This window comes from Pelophylax lessonae (genome assembly GCF_965119305.1).
Source record: "Pelophylax lessonae genome assembly, chromosome: 2".
NCBI classification, from domain to species: domain Eukaryota; kingdom Metazoa; phylum Chordata; class Amphibia; order Anura; family Ranidae; genus Pelophylax; species Pelophylax lessonae.
In genome coordinates this window covers 704,569,585-704,591,228 of record NC_138769.1, presented here as the reverse complement: position 1 = coordinate 704,591,228, position 21,644 = coordinate 704,569,585, and positions in this window count along the sequence as shown.

Here is a 21,644-nt window from a genome sequence, read left to right as displayed (position 1 = left end):
CTGTCTGCTGCTATGTACCTCTGCAATGAGTCACTTTTGACAACTTTTTTCTGACACCAAGAGAAGAAAAGGTGACGGGAGGGTTCTCCAGCAGATTGACAGCCTCTGCTCTGTTCCTGTGTTTTGTTTTTTGTTTATTTTTGTTTTTTTTTTACTATAGATCTATGTTTGTCCCAAGCATGTTTGAAACCATTTACTGTTGACTGTCTCACTACCTCTGCTGGAAGGTTATTCCAAGCATCAACTACCCTTTCAGTAAAATAATACTTTCTACGATTAGTTTTGAACTTTCCTCCAGTTAGTTTGAGGTCTTGTCCCTGTGTTCTTGATTTTGGATTCACGTTGAAATTACTGCCCCCCTGAACCTTATTCACCCCCTTGATGTATTTAAAGGTTTCAATCATGTCTCCCCTTTCCCTTCTTTCCTCCAGACTGTAAGTATTAGGTTCCTAAAGTCTCTCTCAATGTGTTTTATCCAGTGGTGGGATTCAAAAATTTTAGTAACCAGTTCCGACTTTCCCAGCAGAATGACCAGCGTGCCCCCTTTCAATGCACAGTGACCAGCGTTCCCCCTTTCAATGCACAGTGACCAGCGTTCCCCCTTTCAATGCAGAGTGACCAGCGTGTCCCCTTTCAATGCAGAGAGACCAGCGTGCCCCCTTTCAATGCAGAGAGACCAGCGTGCCCCCTTTCAATGCACAGTGACCAGCGTTCCCCCTTTCAATGCAGAGAGACCAGCGTGCCCCCTTTCAATGCACATTGACCAGCGTGCCCCCTTTCAATGCACAGTGACCAGCTTGCCCCCTTTCAATGCACATTGACCAGCGTGCCCCCTTTCAATGCACAGTGACCAGCGTGCCCCCTTTCAATGCACAGTGACCAGTGTACATGCCCCCTTTAATGCACAGTGACCAGCGTGCCCCCCTTTCAATGCAGAGAGACCAGCGTGCCCCCCTTTCAATGCACAGTGACCAGCGTGCCCCCTTTCAATGCACATTGACCAGCGTGCCCCCTTTCAATGCACAGTGACCAGCGTGCCCCCTTTCAATGCACAGTGACCAGTGTACATGCCCCCTTTAATGCACAGTGACCAGCGTGCCCCCCTTTCAATGCAGAGAGACCAGCGTGCCCCCTTTCAATGCACAGTGACCAGCATGCCCCCTTTCAATGCACAGTGACCAGCGCTGCGTGCCCCCCTTTCAATGCACAGTGACCAGCGCTGCGTGCCCCCCTTTCAATGCACAGTGACCAGCGTGCCCCCCTTTCAATGCAGAGAGACCAGCGTGCCCCCCTTTCAATGCACAGTGACCACAGCATTGCCCCCAATGATTGCAGAGTGCCAGCCACAGCATTGCCCCCAATGATTGCAGAGTGCCAGCCACAACATTGCCCCCAATTACAGAGTGCCAGCCACAGCATTGCCCCCAATTGCAGAGCGCCAGCCACAACATTGCCCCCAATTGCATAGCGCCAGCCACAACATTGCCCCCAATTGCATAGCGCCAGCCACAACATTGCCCCCAATTGCATAGCGCCAGCCACAAAATTGCCCCAATTGCAGAGTGCCAGCCACAACATTGCCCCCAATTGCATAGTGCCAGCCACAACATTGCCCCCAATTGCATAGTGCCAGCCACAACATTGCCCCCAATTGCAGAGTGCCAGCCACAACATTTCCCCCAATTGCAGAGCGCCAGCCACAACATTGCCCCCAATTGCAGAGTGCCAGCCACAACATTGCCCCCAATTGCAGAGCGCCAGCCACAACATTGCCCCCAATTGCATAGTGCCAGCCACAACATTGCCCCCAATTGCATAGCGCCAGCCACAACATTGCCCCCAATTGCATAGTGCCAGCCACAACATTGCCCCCAATTGCAGAGCGCCAGCCACAACATTGCCCCCAATTGCAGAGCGCCAGCCACAACATTGCCCCCAATTGCAGAGCGCCAGCCACAACATTGCCCCCAATTGCAGAGTGCCAGCCACAACATTGCCCCCAATTGCATAGTGCCAGCCACAACATTGCCCCCAATTGCATAGTGCCAGCCACAACATTGCCCCCAATTGCATAGCGCCAGCCACAACATTGCCCCCAATTGCAGAGCGCCAGCCACAACATTGCCCCCAATTGCAGAGCGCCAGCCACAACATTGCCCCCAATTGCAGAGTGCCAGCGATCCCCCCCCCCCCCCCCGCGAGACCCATGCACTTACCTGACGGACGGTCTCGCAGTCGGCTCCCCGCGTCTCCGAGTCCTCCCGCGGAGCCTCCTTCTCGTCCAACGGCACGGTGTTTGCCTTTCGGCCAATCAGGAAGCGGGAGGACCCGCTCCCTGATTGGCCAGGAGGAGGATCATGTGACAATAACGAATTCTCATTCGCTATTGTCACAGAATGGGCGGGCCGTAGCGCAACGTCTGCCCGAGCGCGGGACATTCAATTGTCCTGCGCGTCCTCAGACGCGCAGAGGGATTCAGCCGGTTCTGCGAACTTGCAGAAAGTTAGCAACCGGTTCTATGGAACCGGTGCGAACCGGCTGAATCCCACCACTGGTTTTATCCCCCCCCCCCCCCCCCCAGACCTTTCATCATTGTTGTTCTGTAGAAAGATGATCCGCACACCGGTAGTTGCTCTTAAAAAATCTTCATCTTTATTCAGGAACCACAGTACACAACTGCTGATAAGATCAGTTGACGCGTTTCAGCCTACAAGTCCTTAGTCATAACTTATCCATTTCCACATAGTTATCCCTCTCTGGACTCGTCCTATCTTATTAATATCTTTCTGTAAGTAAGGTCTCCAAAACTGGACACAATATTCTAAATGAGGTCTCAATAAACACCTATTTAGTGGGATCAGAACTTCCTTCCTCCTGCTGGTGACCCATCTAGCGATAACTAGACAGCTATATAGAGGGTTTAGGACCTCCTTGCTCTTGCTGGTGATCACTCTAGTGATAACTAAAGATCTATATAGGGAATCAGGACCTCCTTCCTTCTGCTGGTGACCCCTCTAGTAATAACTAAAGATCTATATAGGGGAATCAGGACCTCCTTCCTTCTGCTGGTGACCCCTCTAGTAATAACTAAAGATCTATATAGGGGAATCAGGACCTCCTTCCTCCTGCTGGTGACCCCTCTAGTAATAACTAAAGATTTATCTAGGGGCATCAGGATCTCCTTCCTCCCGCTGGTGACCCATCTAGTGATATAAAGATCTATATAGGGAAATCAATACCTCCTTCTGCCTGCTGGTGATCACTCTAGTGATAACTAAAGATCTATATAGGGGAATCAGGACCTCCGTCCTTCTGCTGGTGACCCCTCTAGTAATAACCAAAGATCTATATAGGGGCATCGGGATCTCCTTCCTCCTGCTGGTGACCCATCTAGTGATATAAAGATCTATATAGGGAAATCAAGACCTCTTTCCTCCTGCTGGTAATCCCTCTAGTGATAACTAAAGATCTATATAGAGGAATCAGAACCTGCTTCCTCCTGCTGGTGATCCCTCTAGTGCACAGGTGTCAAACACAAGGCCCGCGGGCCGAATCCGGCCCACCAGGCCATTTCATGTGGCTCTCGCACCCAGGGCTTTTTTTCACCTGGAACATGGTGGAACGCTGTTCCACCACCTCCAGCTCTTGCAGATCCCTGCCTACCCTGCATGTACTCACAGCAGGGCACAGCAGTGCCGACCAATGATCTCCCTTCAAGTGAGAGAGAGAGACGTGGAGCCACCTACACTGCCGGGAGATACTAGAGCCAGGCAAGTGAGATGTAAGGAAGCTTTTTTTTTGGGGGGGGGGGGGGGGCACTCTGCACTCTGCACACTCCTTAACTCTGCACACCACGTACTTCTTATCTCTGCACTCTGTACATGGTGTACCCATAAATGCTGCACTCTGTATGTCATACATTCCTCAACCCTGCTGTCTGTACTTAGCGCACCTCTGAATTCTGCAATCTGTATATAGTACACTTGTGAACTCTACACTGTGTACACTGTATACTTCTAAGTATCTAAGTAGATCCATAGTCTTATAGATACAACCGGCCCTTTGAGGACAACCATAATTCTGATGCGACCCACAATGAAATTGAGTTTGACACCCATGCTCTAGTGATTCATCCTACAATTCTATTCACCTCTCCCACTGCCTGGCCACACTGTTTGCTCATTTTGCAAATCATCTGAAATAAGTACCCCCAAAATATTTTTTTCTCTGTAGTGCTGGCCAACACTGTACCCCCCATGTTGTACTCTCTTAGGAGATCTTTTTCCCTAGATGCATTATTTTACATTTAGACACATTGAACTGCAGTGTCCACTGCTTTGACTCATCTTCCAGCAATGCCAAATCATTTTCCATGTTACAGATACCTCCAGGGTTATCAACCCTATTATTATTGGGTGTGGACCCTGGGAAAAGGTCTGTGAATCATTTTGGGTAAGTAATTAATTACTCAGGCTGCTGCTGTGTTGATGGTTAAATAACCTAATCTAGTAGGGTGTAGTGACTGCAGCACTGACCTTATAAAGTGCATTCAAATAATTAGCAAAACATTCATCTATTGTGATACAAAATAAACATTTAGTAAAGTGCTAAAGATAAAGTGCTAACGGTGTTAAAAAGTTATTGTATTAAAAGTGCTGAGTGCAGTATCAAATCAAATAGTCTATAAACATGGAAAAAGTCCATAAACTTTAGGTGAGTCTTGCTGCAATGTGAATCCAAAGTGGTGTGCTCCCCTCCTATGTGCCCCCTTCACCAGCTGTGTGTCTAAAACAGGCTTTGATTATATATGCTCCTTCCACGTATTGGTGTTTGGCTGTTAGTGGTATTCAAATCAGGCATATGACCATATAATCACTCCTTATTAGCACCTCCTCTCCTCCATTTCACTCTCCAAATGTGAACCAGCATAGGTTTTACTGCCCCCACGATGCAGTGGGGATGCCGATGCAGGGGGGCCGATGGCCGCGATTGCCGCCGGGCACTCGCAAACGCACCCCTCTGAGAGAGAAGGACAGTCAGCTGTTGTAAACACAGGTGACCATTCTTCTCTCTGAAATGATCACAGAGCCCCTGTGATCCTTCTATATAGGATCACAGTTCTCTATGGTCATTTCACAAGTCCCTCCCCCATACAGTTAGAAAACACTCCCCTAGGCTCACACTTAACCCCTTCCCTGCCAATGTCATTATTACAGTAACAGTGCATATTTTTGTTTAGCACTGATTACTGTAGTAATGTCACTGGTACCCCTCAAAAGTGTGAAAGATGTCAGTTAGGGATCCGATCTGTCTGCCGCAACGTCGCAGTCCCCCTAAAAATCACAGATTGCCTCCATTACTATAAAAAAAAAGGTAAATAAATAAAAAAGGCATAAATCTTTAGTCTAGTTAGTAGACGCAATAACTATTGCACAAACCAATAAAATTACGCTTATTGTGATTTTTTTTTTACCAGAACTATGTAGCAGAACACAAATTGGCCTAAAATAATGAACATTTTTGATTTTTATTTTTTTTGTGGAATTTTATATAGCATAATGTGAAAAATATTGTTTTCTTTTCAGAATTGTCGCTCTTTTTTTATTTATAGCATAAAAAAAATCGCACAGGTGATCAAATACCACCAAAAGAAAGATCTATTTGTGGGAAAAAAGGACATCAATTTAATTCTGATACAGTTTGCACGACTGCACAATTTTCCGTTAAAGTAACGCAGTGCCGAATCGCAAAAAATGGCCTGGTCATTAAGGGGGCAAATCCTTCCTGTCCAGAAGTGGTCAATCTGACTTTGAGCCCCCTAGTGGTTCTACCTACGTATTGCAGGCCACGTTCACATTCCAACAGATACGTGACGTGTAATGCTACACGTGATGAACCGGTTAATCTCAAATGTTTCTCCTGTGGAATTGGATTTAAAATGTGTCATTTTTCTTTTAGCTGTTGGGCATGTTCTACAGGTGATACATCTTCCACATCTCTAGAAGCCCACCTGATTCAAAAATGACTGTGAGTCAAGCCTTCTCATCCAACAAGGGTGCCTGACCTCACAAATGTGCTTCTGGAAGAATGGTCACACATTCCCATAGACACACTCCTAAACCTTGTGGACAACCTTCCCAGAAGAGTTGAAGCTGTTATAGCAGCAAAGGGTGGGCCAACTCAATATTGAACCCTACGGACTAAGACTGGGATGCCATTAAAGTTCATGTGCATGTAAAGGCAGGCGTCCCAATACTTTTAACAATATAGTGAGTAATAAGCATGGTCAAAGTCCCAGCAAATAACAATATAGGAATCCAGGGGTGCCCCCAACACCAGCAATTTTTTTTAGGGTGACACTGCAAACCCCAGCAATCCCAATGTCTGAATATCGGCATGCAGCCAATATAGAAGTACAAGTCCCAGCAGTCCTGGTGTCCAGATAGCCACACACAGCCAATACAAATCTACAAGCCCCAGTAGTCCCAGTGCCCAGATAATGGCAGGCAGCCACTACAAACCTACAAGCCCGAGTAGTCCCATTGTCCAGATAGCGACTCGCAGCCAATATGAAACTACAAGCCCCAGGAGTCCCAGCATCCAAATAGTGGCATGCAGCCAATATGAAACTGCAAGCCCCTGTAGTCCTAGTGTCCAGATAGTGACACGCAGCCAATAAGGAACTAGAAGTCCCAGCAGTCCCAGTGTCAAGAAAGAGACACGCAGCCAATCCAAAACCACAAGCCCCAGTAGTCTCAGTGTCCAGATAGTGGCATGAAGCCATTATGGATCTACAAGCCACAGTAGTCCCAGTGTCCAGATAGCGGCTCACAGCCAATACGAAACTACTATCCCCTGTAGTCCCAGTGTCCAGATAGCGGCTCACAGCCAACACGAAACTACTATCCCCTGTAGTCCTAGTGTCCAGATAGTGACACGCAGCAAATACAGAACTACAAGTCCCAGCAATCCCAGTGTCTAGATAGTGGCACGTAGCCAATATGAAACTACAAGTCCCAACAGTTCCAGTGTCCAACAAGGGACACAACACCACTGAGGAACTACATTGGGAACAATATTGAGTTGGTCCACTCTTTGCAGCTATAACAGCTTCAACTCTTCTGGGAAGGCTGTCCACAAGGTTTAGGAGTGTGTATATGGGAATGTTTTACCATTCTTCCATAAGCGCACTGATGTTGGACAAGAATGCCTGGCTGGCAGTCTCCACTTTAATTCATCCTACGGGTGTTCTATTGGGTTAAGGTCAGGACTCTGTGCTGGCCAGTCAAGTTCCTCCACCCCAAACTCACTCATCCATGTCTTTATGGACCTTGCTTTGTGCACTGGTCCAAATAATTTTGGTGGTGGGGTGGGATTATGGTGTGGGGTTGTTTTTCAGGGCTTGGGTTTGGCCCCTTATGGCGCTTTTCCACTGCATGGAACCGAACGGTTCAGCTCGCTTTTTGTGCTTTTCCACTGCATGGTACCACATGGTACGGTGTTGGAACGGTTCGGTACGGTACGGCGGCGCTTTTCCACTACGTTGAACCGAACAGTACGGCTCGCTTAAACAGTACCACCTCAGTTGTGGTTCCAAGAGGGCCGTACCGGTACCATATCCCACAATCCTTTGCATTCAGCCTTGACTGTTTGTCACTACTAGCCACTGATTGGTCAGAGAATCATTGTTATCCCACCCACTTTACTTTAGTGGAGAAGCAAACCGTACCAAACCGTACCGAACCGTTCCAACACCGTACCATGCGGTACCATGCAGTGGAAAACCAAACAGAGCCAAGCAGGGCCGAGTGGAGCCAAGCCGGTACTTGCAGTGGAAAAGTGCCATTAGTTCCAGTGAAGGGAACTCTTAAGACGTCAGCATACAAAGTCATTTTGGACAATTTCATGCTCCCAACTTTGTGGGAATGGTTTGGCGATGGCCCCTTCCTGTTCCCACATGACTGCACACCAGTGCACAAACCAAGGTCCATAAAGACATGGATGAGCAAGTTTAAGGTGGAAGAACTTGACTGGCCTGCACAGAGACCTGACTTCAACCCGACAGAACACCTTTGGGATGAATTAGAGTGGAGAATGTGAGCCAGACCTTCTCAGCCAACAGCAGTGCCTGACCTCAGAGATGTGCTTCTGGAAGAATGGTCAAACATTCCCATAGACACACTCCTAAACCTTGTGGACAGCCTTCCCAGAAGAGTTGAAGCTGCAAAGGGTGGGCCAACTTAATATTGAACCCCAACGACTTAAACTGTGATACCATTAAAGTTCATGTGCGTGTAAATGCAGGTGTCCCAATACTTTTGACAATATAGTGTATCGAGCTACATCCTAGTACAGGATCCTGTGCTCTCTGCCTAGTCTCCAAACCCCTAGGTGAGCTCCTATTGATCAACCATGAGGATCAGCTGATTTTTATGTAACGTGTATTATAGAGTTTGCTGATTGTACGTAAAAATCTAACAATACGATATTCATACACGCACAGCTTTTGAATCCAGATATTTCAGTGGGGAGACTCAAAGGAGAGCATCTTGATGCTGTACAAATTGTTTGTTTACTTATGTGCGAAATTGCCTTATATGCTGGCACGGGAGCAGGACTTAGGGGAGGAGATTGACTTGAGTGACTGGTGGAAGTGGTCTCCTCGTACATATAAGGGTATCATGAATACAGCCCCGGTGGAGGAAGGATATAAGTTACTTTCTAGATGGTCTCGAAAATGTACCAAGGGACCTCCTCTCTGTGATTTTGCGGATGTGGTCAAATTGGTACGATGTTGGTGGACCTGTTCCAAGGTTTGCTTGTTTTGGATTAGAATTCATTTCCCAATCTATCCTGTGACAATGGTGAATATCATTAAAAACCTTAAGGTGGCTCTTCTTAAAACCTGCTGCAGACTCTCCCAAAACATGGTGAGACTTTATGTGCCTTGTGGCAATAATCGCTCTGGCGACCGCTTGGAAGAAATCAGTGGTAGATCGGGCTATTATGAAAAATAATCTGATATGGATCATGCTCAGTGAAAAGCTGTTGAGTATCTAGAAGGATAAGACTTCTGTTTGACCATGTTTGGAATCCTTGGATTAAGTATCTCTCAAGTTTAGCTGATTGAGGAGTGTGGGCAGTGGAGGTAGGCGTTCAGATGGTCTTACTTCTTTCTCCTTTTATTTTATTCCTTCTTTTACCCTCTTTCTTATTTCTGGTTCCTTTTCTTTGCTGTGTCCCTCCTATCGTTTTGTTTTCTCTTCTCCCCTCTTCTTTCTTGAACTTTCACTTTGTTTTCATTTAGTTATTTTGCTCACACCTTTGGTAGTGCTGTGCATATTGTACTGACGCACATACTGGCTAACCGGTGGGTAATGGAGAAGTATAGGTTCTAATATTCTAAAATAATTTTCTAAATAGGATTGTTGTTAGACATATGCAGTTCGTTTTCTTTACGAATAAAGATTTGGACAAATTTTTCGTTATTCAGAGATTCGGATATATCCGAATCCCTGAATTGCAGTACAAACAAATTTTACCAAATTCTCCAAATAACTAAACTAAATTCATCCGAATTTCAGAAATTCAAATTGAAATTCGACTTGAATTTTACATCGAATTCCATTCGAATTTGAACTGTAAACATATTGTTGAAATCAAAGACTGTGTGTATTATTAGTGTACCATTTCGAAATAATGCTGTTTTTGTTTAGCTAAAGATGATTTAATGAGTCATTGTAATCATTTAATGAAAACGTTTCTTTTGTTCATTCACTTTGCAAGTGTGAAATTGATAAAAAGAAACCAATAATTATAAATATTTTAAACATTTGTACATTATTTTTTCTCGGCTGGCACAGTATTGTACATAGTAAAATGTTGAAAGTACTACTTTTATTGATTTGAACACTTTGCATATTTTAAACAAACGTATTATTAAAACAAACAGGATCAATGTGCATAAATATATACAATTTTATATATACAATTTTTTTTTCTATCGGTTCAATTGCTCCCGATTTTCTCCCCTCTCTGTTAATAAATATGAAAGTGTGATTTGTATATTATTATTCTGTGTAGATAAGGCTACATGTACATTTACATATATTGATGGATTGATTATTTATGTGATCTTATTTGTCTTTTAGAAGGTGTTTATATATATATATATATATATATATTTATATATATATATATATATATATATATATATATTTCTTGAACAATCTGTCACACATCCGGATCCTAAGGAAGCCCAGCCTGCGGCCGAAACGCGTTGATCCACCGCACTGTACGATGTGTTGTATTATGTTGTGATACACCTTCTGTACGCTGTATCTTCATGTTTTGATTTTAATACTTTGCCTTCAATAAAATTTATATTTTTTAGAACTTGCTCTTTTGTGAGATTTTTTGGTACATTACAATCCCCATTTTCCTCATCTACAAGGGTTTTCCCTTGTCAGACTTGGTGTATTTTTAGGTGTACAAATAACAATCTAAAATTTTCAATTCGACCAATTTGAAATTTATCAATTCGAACGTTTCGAATCAAGGAAAAAATCTGTAAATTGGAAAAAATTTTAAAAATACATTGAACGAATTCCGAATACAAATCCTGAATACAAATTGAACAAATCAATCTAATTTAACAAAACTAATAACTAAGTAAGTCCAGAGTAGGAATGAGCTTGGATTCGGTCTAGATAAACAAATCTCAGTGGCGGCTGGTGCTCCATGGGCGGGGGCGGCAGACGAACCACACCATACCCCCCGCCCCTCCCCCGGGTCGCCAGCTCACTCACCATGTGGAGGACAAGCAGGCAGCCGCGGCGGCAGCGGCTTCCCCTCAGTCTCCTGCATTTCCTCCTTCCTCTTTCTCCTTGGCCAATGGCGTGGCTTCTCCTCTCGGCCATTCGGGAAATGGTTTTAGGACCCGCTTCCTGATTGGCCAGGAGGAGGATCCGTGTGACAATAGCAAATATTCATTAGCTATTGTTACACAACTGGGTGGGCACGTGCTTAAAAAAAAAAAAAACATTGGAATCCATGCATCCGGCACCTTGCATGTAGATTAGGGGGCCGGGCGCATGGATAGGGGGGGCGGTGCCCCTGCGCCCCCAGTAGACAGGCAGCCACTGACGAATCTAAACTGAACGAAACTAAGCTAATTTTTTCGTCATGCACATGTCTATATGTTATATGCTTTATAAGAACTTTTATCTTTTTGTTGAACTTTTACTTTATACGGCATCCCTTTGTGTTGAAAATGACTGTTGAGATACTATTTGGATCATTTTTATATTTGTTTCGTAATGTTTTTGATATGTTTCACCTGTGTTGTGGACCTCATCCCTGATGTCATTCTTTTCCTTCAATTTGTGTCCTCTTTGGAAAAAAAACTTTCAATAAACATATTGAAGCAGAAAATCTAACAATACTGATCTATGTCATAGGACTGTTCATTTTTATTATTTTGGCTTGAGTTGTGCTTTGTGGAGTATTCCTTTAAGTACAATGTATGAGTACTGGGGAAACATGCTTTTTTCTAGGTGGAAAGGTGGTGTTTCTCAAGAGCAAGGCAGTCTGTTAGCCATCACTAAGAAGATGCTGTATATAGTAGATTGCATTTGCACTCCCAAGATACGTCTGCATAATTCCTGAAATATGTTCTGTGTGTAATGATTGGAGTCTCCTCAGGGTGCGATTACTCACTACCGACATTCCTCAACCTCTATTCACATTCGATCTGGAGGCAGAAGTGAGAATGGAACGTGGTGATACTATAAACATCCATAGATATTATGGTAAGGCTACAGGGAGATGATAATTATAAGTGCAAGAATGGATGAGAAAGATGTGTGATAGATAAACTATAAAACTGGATCAGCCAACATATGGCTCAATCTTTGCCATTTCCATCTTGTGCCCAAGCTAAACTCTGGATAAACAGCTAACTACACATGATATTACATTTAGATACAAATGCTATTTTCCTGCCAAAGGATTAGTAATTCTGTCTAGTGAGCCCTGAATAGGAATGAGCATAGATACTTTTCTTTTATATAATTGTTTGAAGTTGGGCATCGGAATTGGACATGTTCCAGCGATCCTTGTTGCAACACTATGGGTAAATCGCAGCTTGGAGGTCATTTAGCCTATGGGAGCACCCAAAGGGTCATACACATCATATAAGCTTTTTTAAACTTTTTATGTTGATTTAATGTTGGTAAATATACCTTTACAGCAGGGGTCAGGAACCTATGGCTCACGAGCCAGATGTGGCACTTTTGATGGCTGCATCTGGCTCACAGACAAATAGACAAATCTTTAATATAGGGGGCATGTCCGGACGTTAGCCATGCTAATATCTCTCCCTGCGCTCCAGCCGCCATTATCTTTCTGCTCAGGATGGCCGGCGGGCGCCCTGTGATTGGGTGAACATGGCGGGGGCTGGCCTCTGTACATGTCCAGTAGTGTAACTTTGGTGGCGCATGCATAGGTGGCAGTTTGGAGCCGGGCCCCGCCCTTGCAGTGACCGTCACCAGCGCGTGCTCACATAGGCTGCCGGCTCAGCACACAGCCTTTTCAGCCGCCTGCTGCTCAGCAGCTCCGGACCAATGTTCTTCCTCCGAGTCCTGTTAACAGTGAGTGTGTGCCGGCAGATCACTCCCACCTTCCCTTCCTCCCTGCTGACAACAGAACAGACTCTAAGGTGAGGGTGACATGCAGGGAGTCACTGGCAGAAGGAAGGAACACAATGACAGTGGTCCACAAGGTAGCCAAATGCACCTTCCTTGCCAAGCTCCTGCAGTCTTTCCCATGACACCCTGTGGCAGTTTTTGACATTCCTATCCTCCAGCAAAGCTAAAACTTTTTCACAGATAATTTGCTGCTGAAATAACAACCAGGAGTATGTGAGCAGGAGGTCGGGGAGTAGAAGCAGCTGCTGAGGAACTACAAGTTGCAGCATGACCACGATGTTTCAGCATGCCTCTGCATAGAACTTGTTGAAGGACTTTGTGTTTCTAGAAAGTGCTGAAGCCTAAGATGGCCCAAATGTACGAGAAGTGTCAGAAGCTTTGGCATGGTGGATCTTTTAGTTACTCGACACTAAAGAAGACAAAATAGTCAGAGATCTGCAACATAACAGGATGTTTCAGCATCTTAAATAAACGTTCCCGACCCCTGAAATATAGTGTATGGCTCTCACGGAATTACATTTGAAAATGGTGTTCATGGCTCTCTCCGTTAAAAAGGTTCCCCACCACTGATTTACAGCATGCAAATCGAATGTAATGATTATATATTGCAGAAGTGGAAGAAAAATCCCTGAAGAAGATTCTGTTACATATTTTGAAACGCGTTGGATACTTTCCTTACTGTGAAACACTCATGATGTTACCCCCTTTATGGAGTTGGACAGCAACCAGTTGGGGAATGGCACTTTGTAAGGCTACGTTCACATGTCAGCGTAGCGACCGCGGGCAGAATCACCGTGATTCTGCCCGCGATCCGGAAATCATTGCAAATCGTGGGACACCTGTGCGCTGCCCGTGATTTGCAATAGCACCCCAAACGCTTAAAAAATCGTGGGGCGCATGACGCCCAAAAAAGGTACAAGAGCTTCTTTGGGGCGTCAATTTCTTTTGCGCAATGTTACCGCGATTCGGCAGGCAGAAATCACTGCAACATCGCACAGCGTTTGGGGTGCTATTGCAAATCACGGGCAACGCACAGGCGTCCCGCGATTTGCAATGATTTCCGGATCGCGGGCAGAATCGCGGTGATTCTGCCCGCGATCGCTATGCTGACATGTGAACGTAGCCTTACTGACCTCGCATCTTTTTGCTCATATTGTTTCTAATGTTTACAAATGCATATGCGTTTTTTAAAATTGTTTTTGTTTTAAAATGTCTAAAATAGAATATTTGTTTTTATATCAATTTGTTTAGATTGCCTCCAAAAATCCCACCTTATGAGGCTCAAAATACTTTTTGATGGTCAAATATATTCTAACAACTACATTAACACCTGGAAAGGTATCAGCAAGACCTTCATTATGTAATAAAACTGTCTGTTGAGATGGAGTGAGACATGAACAGAGCTTGGCAAAATCTGCAAACTGGACAGTTTCCTCAATGGACACACCACTGAAGTCTCAAGAGAAAATAAGTTTCATTTTTTTAAAAAAGTGGTAGTAAAGCCCACTTGGTGATTTTTACCCACAGGTAAGCCTGTAATAAGGCTTACCTGTAGGTAAAATAAATATCTCCTAAATGTGTGCAGTTTAGGATATATTCACCCTGAATGCAGCCAGTTACATCACCGGCGCATGCGCTCTGAAGGTCTGGCATACCTTGTCGGACCTTCAAAGCTTCGTGCCAAAACCAAGGGCATGCGTGCATGGGAGTGACATCATTGTGACCCTGGTCAATCACAAAAACCAGGGCGCTCAAACCCAGAAGAAACCGGGGGATGATGTCAGCTCTCTCAGCGGTGGCTCCGTGGCACTGGGGGCTTAGTTCCAAGGTGAGTTTTTCACAATGTGCTAGTATTCTACTTTTATAAAGCAGCCGTGGTTTACTACTGATTTAAAGAAGTCTGGGCCCCCCTCTGGCAGGGGGGCCTGGGGCATTTTTCCCTTTTGCCCCCTTCGAAATCTGGCACTGATTAGGACATCTGCGAGGGTTTTTGATGTTGTCATGAGGAGATTTGCCTTCCTGTGTGGTCACAGGACAAGAAAGTAAGGCAAGCATCTCCAATGGGAACACAGAATACAAAAGAATTACTTGATTCTAGTGGAGTGAGGAAGCATTTACACCTATTGTAGATTTTATTACGGTCTATGTCTCCACTGGGGAGATTTCCCCATCAGGGATTTCTTCCTTTAGGGTTGTCATCTTTTTGTGGGAAAAACTACTAGCCTTATCATATATTTTCTAAGAAAAACCTTGGCAACAAGTCCCATTTTAATGAGCTAGATGGCAATCCTACTTTGTACGTGGTCAGCCAAACACGATGTGAGGGGATATGTTCCAATCAGTCATGGGTAACCATGAAACCTGTCAGGGGTCCGACCCTTGCATTCTTTTTTCAAACTAAACATAAGTCTATAGGACAAGTCTTTACAGTCCCTTGAAAAAGTATTCATACCCTTTGAAATTTTCCACATTTTGTCATGTTACAACCAAAAACATAAATGTCGTTTATTATAAATTGATTTCATGTGATAGACAAAGTGGCACATAATCGTGAAGTGGAAGGAAAATTATAAATTGTTTTCAAAATGTTTTACAAATAAATACTGTATCTGAAAAGTGTGGCAAGCATTTCTGTTCAGTCCCCTTTACTCTGATACCCCTAACTAAAATCCAGTGGAACCAATTTCTTTCAGAAGTCACCTAATTTGTAAATAAAGTCCACCTGTGTGTAATTTAATCTCAGTATAATCTCAGCTTTTATAACTGTTCTGTGAAGCCCTCAGAGGTTTGTAAGAGAACCTTAGTGAACAAACCCAGCATCATGAAGGCCAAGAAACACACCATACAGGTCAAGGATATAGTTGTGGAGAAGTTTGATGGAGAGAGTATGATGCAACCCTATCAAGACATGGCCGTCCACCTAAACTGTCAGGCCGGACGAGGACAGCATTAATCAGAGAAGCAGGAGCTGCAGAGATCCACAGCTCATGTGGGAGAATCTGTCCACAGGACAACTATTAATCGTGCACTCCACAAATCTGACCTTTTTGGAAGAGTGGCAAGAAGAAAGCCATTGTTGAAAAAAAGCCATAAGAAGTCCTGTTTGCAGTTTGTGAGAAGCCATGTGGGGACATACAAACCAAACAAAACAAACCATCCCCACCATGAAACATGGCGGTGGCAGCATCATGTTGCAGACATGCTTTTCTTCAGCAGGGACAGGGAAGCTGATCAGAGTTGATGGGATGACGGATCGAGCCAAATACAGGGCAATCTTAGAAGAAAACTTGTTAGAGTCTGCAAAAGACTTGAGACTGGAGCTGAGGTTCACCTTCCAGCAGGACTACGATCCTTAACATACAGCCAGAGCTACAATGGAATGGTTTAGATCAAAGCATATTCAGGTGTTAGAATGGTCCAGTCAAAGTCCAGACCTAAATCCAATTGGGAATCTGTGGCAAGACTTGAAAATTGCTGTTTACAGACTCTCTCCATCCAATCTGACAGAGCTTGAGCTATTTTGCAAAGAAGAATGGGCAAAAATGTCCCTCTCTAGATGTGCAAAGCTGGTAGAGACATCCCCAAAAAGACTTGCAGCTGTAATTGCAGTGAAAGGTGGTTCTACAAAGTATTGACTCAGAGGGCTAAATACAAGTGCACGCCACACTTTTCACATATTTACTTGTAAAAGATTTTGTAAAACCATTTATAATTTCCCTTCCACTTCACATTTATGTGCCACTTAGTGTTGGTCTATCACATAACATTCCAATAAAATACATTTACGTTTTTGGTTGTAACATGACAAAATGTGGAAACGTTCAAGGGGTATGATTACTTTTTCAATGCACTGTAATAACATCGTCAAATCTCACTCCAAGTCTCCTAAAACAAGAAAATAGTGGAAAATGTCAAGGGGTATGATTACTTTTTCAAGGCACTGTATCTGCACATACACATCCGAGTTCTTATCTGGTTGAAGCTAATGAACTTTCATTCTGCTTCACAACTTCTTCTTTAACAACAACCACTCCATATATCACTGTATAAAATAATTGCAGCTGCTGTTTATTATATACATGGAACAGACCAGAAATGTTTAATCTCCCGTCATGGAGGGTGGGACACCAGTACTTGGTTGTCCAGCTGTGATTCATTACAAGCCATTTTTTTTATAATATGTCATCCTAACTGAAGAATGAGTACTGCAAATTCATTGAGGAATTACTAAAAATGTATTCAAATTCACTTTGTAAAGTCTTTAAATTCAAGCCAGTAAATACACTTTAGGATACAGCTAACTTTTCAAGACAGAACCTCCTTTTTTTTTTTTTTTGTTACGGTCCAGTTGTGGTGAAGACAGACAATACATATTTGAAATTTGGTTTGGCTCAGGGTCTTTGGTCATCTTCTGAGAGATGATCCCATGTTAGGGGAGACTAGACTTGGTCTGGAAACCATTAAAAAAAACTATCTCTGAAAGATTTGATTCAGATTGGACATTGAAAAGAGACAAATTTTAGAAAACCTAGCACATGTTGTTTACCTCCAGTAAGCTGAGTTCAACCCCCACCATGTTTAGATGGCCACACAGGAGAAGACATAGACGGTCATACCTAACTATAATCAATAACCCTTGTAAGACTGTTCAAGGAGTTCAGGTAGAAACAATATTTTGGCACAGAACAGCGTATTTGAACATGAAGATGTATGCCAATATCAAGATTCTTTATCTACCTCTAAACACCTAATACTACCAGTTTTGGATGGTGCGAACAATCAACAAACTGACCCCTACAATCTTTAGTGATGAGTGATTCAAGTGATCCTTTTGATCCTTTACCAGTTTCCTCCCTTAATACAGAGCACAATGCTTCCTCTTCTTTACCTGTGGTTTCAAAGGGCACCTGGATACATAAGTGGACTGGTGACAGGTTGAAAGGATACTGGCCATCAATGGCAGATAATCCCTTCAAAATGGAACACCATCTTTGTGTATTCACTTATAAATAATAGCAGAACTGCTGGGACCATTCTGTTCGTGGAGCACATGTAACGGATCAACCAACACCCCCACCAGGTACCTCCATTGACAGATGCTCCTAGTGCTTCCCGAGGACTCCAAGCACTACACCAGACACCGTAGCCACTTCAGACCCCACAAACCGCCGCAGCTTGGTTAGGGTCTCGCCGTCTCCTACCCACCCTGGACCTATGACAAGGCTCCAGGTTCTGGTGGGTGAACCTCTCTTTCCCCAGAGAGAGCAGCAGAACAAGCTTTTACACAAGCTCTTACAAGAGCTCAGTGATTATCCAAGGCAGTATGGAAGACCATAGCAATCCCTTGCACCAATAAGAGACAGGACTCTAGATTGAGTGTGAAGTAACTCTAGAACAACTTTATTGAACAAAACTTATATACAGTTTTCACCCACAAGGTTACCAGCCAGGTGGACCTTGTTGAAGACTGGACGTAACATTCACGATCCAATAGGAACAGAGTTTTACACTCTCATACAGTGTACACAAAAATATACAATGTGGGACAATCCCCTCTCCCCATTAGCATCCAATCCACATACCTATATACATTCCATAATAAGTTTCTCTTAAGGCAGACAGACAGAACAATGTGAGGTCATTAACACTTAACAATGAGACAGGGCAATCCACATTCCCTCCCAATACACAACAAAAGGAAAACCTGTCTGACATTGAAAGATATGTAATATACACAGCATTTAGGAATTACAGATTCCATGGCAAATGGGAATAAATATTTATATTCCTATATGGAGATATTGCGGGCAAATATGACCGTCCCATCTGAAGCAATTCAAACCATTACTTATCTTTCTATAACTTCCAGTGGCGGTGAATACTGTCACAGCCCACCTTTACTGTCATATCTCTAAAAAGCATCTATCACAGGTTCCCTTGACAGGTTTTCTTGAAAGTTCCTCCATCCCTACCTACTAATACCTTTGCTTCACTCCTCCATCAGATACCTGGTTCTTTAGAACATGAGGGATAATGTGACCACCTCCCCTTTTTCCCAGGAAGAAGCAAATCATTGAACTTGTGTAAGCGCCAATGCTCTCCAACAAGCTTACACAGGGTTTGTTCTCCATGTTTTGAACTTCTTTAAGGTGATTTGCTGGGGAACTAACCCAACCCCTTTCTCCTTGATTCCACGCGCCAAGGCCATGAATTCCACTCTTTCCACTTGGATGGTGATTTACTGAAGGTCACACTTAAAAAAAAAAAAAAAAAGAAATACAAAAACCTTGCCCAAAGTTAATTCTTATCTTAAAGGCCAAAATTTTAGAGTGTGAGACCATCAGTGAATTACATAATATTTTCCTCTATCAATCAAACATATTTCAACTTAAAACATTTCCTTTCCTCATTATTCAAGCAGACATAAACATTTTAATGTTAGCTCCTCCTCAGCCCCATTGCTACTTTCGAGGTTCCCTCAGTTACCAGCCAACCACATCTTCCTGATATGGGCCATGGCCTGGAGTTTGCTCAGCACCAGCTTAGGATTTGACAAAATGTCTTTAATGTTAGCCCCAAATTTCACGATATGAATTGCTTAGGCAAAATTAAAAAATAGAAAATAACATGGTTTTGTTTTCTAACAAATTTGCAAAATGGAATTAGGGATAGCCTTAGGGTTAGGGTTGGCCTTGTTTATCAACATAGACATGTGATCACTCTATCGAAGCTTACCAATATTTTATCAATAAATATGGAGCTATATCAGATTGAATACAACATAGGCCACATTCGATGAAAATTAGAATTCAAAATAGACAATATTATCACATAAAAAAGGGGAAATTCTTAAGATCGGTATAGAGGAATAAAGGTAATGACCCAGACATACAAGACTGAGTGGGAGCACAGGGGCCAGCAGAGGCTATGGGCATAGGTGTGCGCAGCCTATTGCATTAGGGTGTGCACCCCAAAGTTTAAATACACGCATGCATTTAAAATGCATGTGTTTGCCTACATGTATATGGCCCCCGGTACATTACTCTCCCTGCTGGCAAAGTGAAATAGAAGTGTGTGGCACTTCTCTTATGGCAGAGCAGGTCCAAGGGAGATCTTTCCCATCTCCTCACTGGCAAACAGAGCGATAATGCTAATGTGCCCTAGGTGATTAGGGTGTGCCCAGCCACAACCGGCACACCCTGTGCGCACGCCTATAGCTATGGGTCCCCAAATGGATACAAGAGTGCATATATGTACACCAATCAGGCAGGAAAAGGGCAAGTTCCACTGCAACCAATCCAATTTAGGGTGTAACCATAGCTGAGCAAATAACCAAGCCTTAAATAATCGACTTCTATACTGTCAGACTACAAAAGTCACTTGCATTCCCACACACCACATTTTCTGAAATGATAGAGGGATATCTATATGCCAAAGAAGGCCAAATGATGAGGGAGCCAGTGGGTGGACTAAAATTTACATCGCCAGTTATGAAGGGGTCTTCAAAAAGTTTCTACACTTATGTTATATTTAATAGAGTTAAAAAAGTCTGGAAACACATTAAAGAACCCTTGTATCATTAGTTCACAAGATCAGCCTGATATTTCTCCGCTGAATACATCATCAAAAGTATCCCTAAGGACATGCTTCCCCCCCCCCCCCCAGGTCCTGTGCTCATGTCATAAAGCCATGTCAGTGAAAGAATAAATATATGTTTACTGTTTATGATAAAAACTCAAGTTTCCCCAATATCCATGACCCATTTAACCACCTCAATACTGGGCACTTTCACACCCCATCCAGTGCCGGGACAAGGTCATCCAGCGCCCAGGGCAAAGATGCCAAACTGCACCCCTCCTTAAATTAGGGTTAGGGTCAGGGCTCCCCCATCCTTGCAATAAACCATTGGGCCCAGGGCAACCTCCCCTCCTGCCCACTCCTTTTTTCCGGCCCTGCCCCCATCCTTCCCAGACCAATTTTCAGTTTTTAGTGCTCTCGCACTTTGAATGACAATTACTCAGTTATTGGTTTCTATTTGGTTATATTGGTACCTAACCGCATTGTAATTGACCAAACCCCATGTATAGTTACCCCTTGATGATTCAATGTTGGAACATTATGTGGTAACTATTACAAGGGTGGAGACATATGTAGGACGTTGGATAAATAGTGGAATCAAACCGCGCTGACTCTAAGATCAAAAAAGCAGCCAGCACTTCAACTAGACATAAGTAGTACTCATCAAATATAGATAAATTAAGTGCAGCGCTAAAAAGATATATAAGCATAAAAACATAAACACCTTCAAATGAAATGAAGAAAAATTTAAATAATATGACACATTAAATCTCGTAACCAGAGTTGAAATCCTTGTGAGAAAATGTCCATAAAGAAATGTCCTTATGAGATTGCAGAAAAAAAGTCCCACGTGAAGAAGGTGACTTTTGAAGTAAATACTGGTGACAATTGTGATATAATCCAACACCCATAAGTAATAAGAATGCGCTCACCAGAAGCAATGGACCCAAAATTCCATATAGAATATGGGTCATTAAAGCAGATTATGGTAATACGTCCTCTCTCTCAGCATACAGTTGTCCAATGTACATGCCAGGATGGATGGGGTGGTCAGCAATGGAACGCCCGAACTTCCCAACCGATGGTGTGTACATGAAAATGACCAAACGATGCAAACATAGCGTAAAACTGTCTTTAACATTTTATTAAAAGAGAAGAAATACACTTACAAGGTCATCATGTAAGGCAACGCATGTAATGAGGAGATGGCAGAGTGAGGTACTGACGCGTTTCATCCAATAGGATATAATCATAGGAGAATTGCCATGAATATGTGGGACATTGTAATCAACAAAGGGGTGTACCAATATGTCACCAACAGAAAGTGATGTAGAATCTCGTAAATAGGAAGTAATAGTG